We start from the raw sequence: 6408 nt of genomic DNA on the forward strand, positions 1-6408 counted from the left end.
ATTTTTCCAACACAAAATTAAGCTATACGCACTATCAACAGTACTTATTTGGTATGCTCAGAGTTTCTTAAACAACTAATTTTTGACTGTTGTTTCTGTTATTTTTTTCCAATCTCAATCCATGTTTTTTGTTCATCCATTCAACAAATAGTTACTCATTCCACTGTGAGAAAAAAAGAATGTCATCAGGCTTGAGCCTTCCTATAAGTCATGGTCTGTCTGAGGTCCTAAAATACCAAGACAAAAGGGCAGAGACCAGGTGGCTTATAGAGCCACAGATGCTTGTTAAATTTGATTAATCTCAGGATGTCTTCTGACATCTTGAAAGAATTCAGCATTTTCAGTCTGTTCTCAGCCCAGCAACCCTTGCTCCTTTCCTTGAAACCCTTTAGTGGCTTCCCATCTCATGCCAAGTAAAACCAATGTCTTGCTTAACAGGCTCTGTGATCTGGTCCTACTGCTTTTTCTCTGATATCACCTCCCTTACACACCATTCTAGACACACTGGGCTCTGTGCTATCGCTCAGAGACCCCCACACACGTGTCCACCTGTTTTTTCTGCGTGTAATGTCCCTGAGCCCAGATATCCATGTGGCTCCCTTCCCTTGCTCAAAAATCATCATTTAGGAGGGTCTTCCCTTAGGCATTCTGTGAAGTTGCAATCACTCTACCCAAAATTACTAACCCTATCACAACACTTAATACCTCCCTTCCTTACTGTAACAGAACTACCGTTGTGTAACACTTGCGATGCTTGCAGTCACTCTCCCTTCTCTAGAATATAAACTCCATGACAGCAGGAGTTTTTGTCTCTGTTGTTCATAGCTGTTATCCCAGTAGCTAGAACAGTGCCTGACACTTAGCAGGCACTCATTAAACGTCTATTGATTAATGACTAAATCTAAAATCCAGATTGAACAGGTAAACTTTGAAGAAATGTTTGCATAAGTTAGAAACTCTCTACACTGCAATATTTCCACCATTACCATAACTACCACATCCCATAATTAGCAGTGGGATTGTTATCTGCATAAATAGAAGTGATCTTGGCAAAAAAACTCAGTTTGTCCTTGAGCAGGTGGAGACTGAAGGACATGTGCTTCATCAGGTCATCTTGTTTTCCATGATGCCTTTTGATATGCAGTGCCTCCCAGTAGCATGTAAAAGCCTCCTTTGGGTCTGAGGATAACCTTACTGTTTGGAACCAAGGATATTGCTCAGGCTCATAAGTTTCTTCCCTAATGCCAGCATCAATAGATGAGGCCTATATAGTAAACACAGGAAAGGACCCCAGCTTTACCCATGTATCAGTTCAGTTCAGTTCAGTCGCTCAGTCGTGTCTGACACTTTGCAACCCCATGAATCACAGCACGCCAGGCCTCCCTATCCATCACCAACTCCCGGAGTTCACTTAGACTCATGTCCATCGAGTCAGTGATGCCATCCAGCCATCTCATCCTCTGGCGTCCCCTTCTCCTCCTGCCCCCAATCCCTCCCAGCATCAGAGTCTTTTCCAATGAGTCAACTCTTCGCATGAGGTGGCCAAAGTACTGGAGTTTCAGCTTTAGCATCATTCCTTCCAAAAAAATCCCAGGGCTGATCTCCTTTAGGATGGACTGGTTGGATCTCCTTGCAGCCAAGAGACTCTCAAGAGTCTTCTCCAACACCACAGTTCAAAAGCATCAGTTCTTTGGCGCTCAGCTTTCTTCACAGTCCAACTCTCACATCCATACATGACCACTGGAAAAACCATAGCCTGATTAGATGGACCTTTGTTGGCAAAATAATGTCTCTGCTTTTGAATATGCTATCTAGGTTGGTCATAAATTTCCTTCCAAGGAGTAAGCATCTTTTAATTTCACCAATGTATCTGCTGCTAAGTCACGTCTGTCGTGTCTGACTCTGTGCGACCCCATAGACAGCAGCCCACCAGGCTCCCATCCCTGGGATTCTCCAGGCAAGAATACTGCAGTGGGTTGCCGTTTCCTTCTCCAGTGCATGAAAGTGAAAAGTGAAAGTGAAGTCTCTCAGTCATGTCCAACTCTTTGTGACCCCATGGACTGCAGCCTACCAGGCTCCTCCGTCCATGGGATTTCCCAGGCAAGAGTACTGGAATGGGTTGCCATTGCCTTCTCCAAAGTATAGCCAAGCATAAAAAGAAAAATACGAACTACACTAGAGATCTTAGAATATTTGGGGAAAAAAAGTACTATTTTCATGTCCAAGATGGGAAAATATGCCAGGGTAGCCTGTTTGCAGACTGTCGGTCTCACAATTCCTCTGGAGCTTCTCCTTTTCCTGCCTTCCTGAGTGCCATCCTCATAGAGCACAGATGGTGAAAGTGAAAAGACCAACGACTGTAAATGGCTCTAATGCAAAGTTCCCTTATATCCCTGCTTCACTACAGCCAGGATAAAATAACAGTTTACTCAACTGGCCACATTGTTTCATGACTCCTTTATAATAAATATTATTATTTATAATATTTAGGAGTCAGGATATAATCTGACTGAAGATGCCCTCCTCATGTCTCTACCTTCATTACAGACACAGCAAATTCTAGTTGTCTTTCATAATAATTACTATTTGCACTGTAATTTTTTTAACCCTTACTTAAGTATAGCTAGGGCTTCCTTTGTGGCTCAGCTGATAAAGAATCCACCTGCAACGTGGGAGAACTGGGTTTGATCGCTGGATTGGGAAGATCCCCTGGAGAATGGAAAGGCTACCCACTCCAGTATTCTGGCCTGGAGAATTCCAGGGACTGTATAGTCATGGGATCGCAAGAGTTGGATACAACTGAGCGACTTTCACTTTCACTGAACTATGGCTATGTAAGTATAGCTAGCTTCCCTAGGCTTTCTCTTTCTGGCTTTAGAACTCTAAAATCCACAAGCACATCACCTATTCCTCCATTCCCCAACATTTAACTCTAAAAACACACCTACACATTTAAAATGATGTTTAAATACACTTTGTTTTGTGTTGAGGATCTAATATTTTCAGGAGTTCTGTGTATGACTTCCTTCAGTATTAAAGAATGATCATGATCATAGAGGTGGTAGACGCTCAGGTGTCCAGTGTCCTAGAGGGGAGTAACTGAGGCCCTGAAAGGGAGCGATTCAAGTGTATGGATGAGAGACCACTATGACAACCACCGCCACCAAGAGTGAAAATGAAAACTCTGAAATCAAGAAATGGGTAGCCCAACTCCCAGCACTGCCATTTCACCAGAGGTCCCAGAGTCTTCAGTTCCTTTCTCTGTTTCACCTAAGCAGACACTTTCTGCTTGTTTTTGAGATTAACACCTTCTTCTAAGAGTTAGATTTTTTTTTACACATCTTGGTACTTTGATTAATGTTTTACAGTTATATAATAGTACTTTATACAACCCCTTCACATATGCTATTCATTCCTCCTAAGATTTCTGTTACAGAAGTTATTTAAATAGTTAATTATTATCCCCGTCTACAGATTAGCATAACCAATCCCATTCAAATATAAAAGATCTTTATAATACAAATTTCACTCATTCAACACCATGCCTGCCAGTTACTGGAACTTGGAATATCCAAAGGTTCTAATTTTTTTTAGCTTTGTGAAGCCTCCATTTGATATTGCTTAAACTTGATTGTGAAGGATAAGAAAGGGTAAGAAAGTATAAAGTATATTTTCAAACTTTTTGCATGTGGTAAGATACAATAAAAGTTTAAAGATTTAATTAAATATGCTGCTACAATTCTCCATCCCCTGACTCTTTTTTTCTAATCACTTGTCTTGGTGTCATACTTCTCCAAATACTGTCTTTACGTTCATTTTAACTGAAATCTGCTTGCCTCCTGACAACATTCCCTGCAGCCCTCTCAGGAATTTTCTCCCATTGGATATAATATCAGTCCTAGCTGGGGTGCTGAGTATTGCTGCCTTCTCACTGAGAGAGTAATAGGAAATAGGGACAGGGAAGTGACTCACAGGCTTCTCTCCAACTCTGCTCCTATTATTCTAGCACCCATGAAGCCTAGCCTCTTAATTCTGTTATTTAGATCTTTCAGCTCCAAGATTTGCATGCCTCTGTCTGCCCCCATGGTCATAAGCTCAGCGATGTCTTTTTCAAATCAAGCGTTCAAAATTCTAAGTCTTCAATGACAACCTGGTACTCTCTAGGTCACTCTGTCAATCCTTCAGCCCCACCAAGACCTCAGATCTATTTGTACCTTTTACTGCTATCATCCCCCTCACATTCTCACTTCTTTTCCTACTTGGCTTTCGACTTGGTGGCTCATCATTAAAGGACCACAGTTTCTTTTCCAAAACCCTTGGGAACAAGTGCATTTCAGAATTCAAGGTTGGTGTTTTTTTTTTTCAATTGTTGTAAAATATGCATAACATAAAACTTACTCTCATAACCACTTTTATGTCTACAATTCATTAGTGTTAGGTACATTCATTCATATTTTGTACAACCAGTTTCTAGAACTCTTTTCATCTTTGAGAACTGAAGCTTGATATGTATAAGGTAACAACTCTCCACCCCTCCCAGCCCCTGTCAGCCACCACTGTAGTTTCCGCCTCTGTGTATTTGATTACTCTAGATGCCTCGTCTAAGTGTTTAAAATCATAACAGTATTTATCTTTTTGTGACTGGCTTATTTCACTCAGCATGATTTGCCAAAGATTCATCCATGCTGTAGCATGTATCTGAATTTTCTTTCTTTTTAAGGGACAGAACAGAAACTCTAGTGAAAGTTACGAGAAAAAAGTGGCTGATGAAAACCAGATGACTAGGGTTACCTTTCGGAGAAGGCAATGGCACCCCACTCCAGTACTCTTGCCTGGAAAATCCATGGACAGAGGAGACTGGTAGGCTGCAGTCCATGGGGTTGCTAAGAGTCAGGAACGACTGAGCAACTTCACTTTCCCTTTTCACTTTCATGCATTGGAGAAGGAAATGGCAACCCACTCCAGTGTTCTTGCCTGGAGAATCCCAGGGATGGGGAAGCCTGGTGGGCTGCCATCTATGGGGTCGCACAGAGTCAGACACGACTGAAGCGACTTAGCAGCAGTAGCAGGGTTACCTTTTGATTGTAATAACCTGTTTATTCCCTGTACCATGAATACCTAATATGGCTACAAGTTTAACTATAATTTTATGCTCCTTGTATATAAAAATACAGAATATAAATACTCTAATATATATGGATTCTTAATATTCTCTTAAATGCTTAAAGCTACCCTTACAATGCATCTAATGATTAGTAGAGTGTTATATTAGCACTATATTACTACTATCACAGAATCTGCGTGCAACGCAGATCTGGGTTCAATCCCTGGGTTGGGAAGATCCCCTGGAGAAGGAAAAGGCTACCCACTCCAGTATTCTGGCCTGGAGAATTCCATGGACTGTGTAGTCCATGGGGTCACGGATATGACTGAGCGACTTTCACTTTCACTGGTGCTATTTTACTTTTCCCTTTTTACTTTCTACTTAACCATTTTCCCACATTTCTCACATATCTTTGGATTGCTATCTACAGTTGTTATTCTGTGACTTTTGAAGGTAGATGTACAAATACATGATAAAATAATTAGCGAGATCCTTACCAAGAGAAAGAAATGTTTTTGCTGATGAATGAGTTATTTCTTCTTTGAAAGGGGTGGCTATTTTAACGAGAGGTGGCTATTGCCATATTTGCTTTAAGAAAATCTTAGGCATGTTAGAAAAAAAGTATTTTAAGATTATTTTATATTCTTAACATAGCCCAGGAAAAATGAAAAATAAAAAGATCATTACCCAAAATATCTTTGCTTCAGTTGAAGCACCTCAAGTAAAATCTTACTTTAAAGGAAAAAAACTATTAAATTGGTGTTATTTTCAAATTTAAAACACCAGTCCTTGTTTCCCAAATATATGCATACCTTTATTTAAGATCCAGATGGCTTGAGCCATCTAACTTAAATTCCTGGTAAAAACTGTAATTCAGACAACATCAACTTCAGTGTATCTTTGCTATATGCGTAAACATTGTCACTGTCTGATAAGTGATCAAAATTTTATACTATCTTATTAGTGTACTTTAATTCCATTTTAATTTGCTGTCTACCTTCTTCACTACTACCTAGGGCAGGGTAGCAGGGCACTACTACCAAACTTTCACTTGCATCAGAAACACCTGGGGGGCTTGTTAAAACACAGATGGCTGGGCTTCACCCCCAGAATTTTTGATTCTGTAGACTTTTGAGTGAAGATGAGAACAATTGCTTTTTATCTCTTCTGCGGGAAGAGTCACACCAGCTTCTGTAAGGCTACACACTGGGCCAAGTTCTCCTGGATCAAGGCCTGCTGTGGATGCACCGCCAGAGCTTACTCTGCCCTCTCTGGCAGAGCCCTGTAGCCCCCCCCCCCCCCCC

Source organism: Bison bison, unplaced genomic scaffold (assembly GCF_000754665.1).
Source record: "Bison bison bison isolate TAMUID 2011002044 unplaced genomic scaffold, Bison_UMD1.0 scf7180017864196, whole genome shotgun sequence".
Lineage (NCBI taxonomy): Eukaryota > Metazoa > Chordata > Mammalia > Artiodactyla > Bovidae > Bison > Bison bison.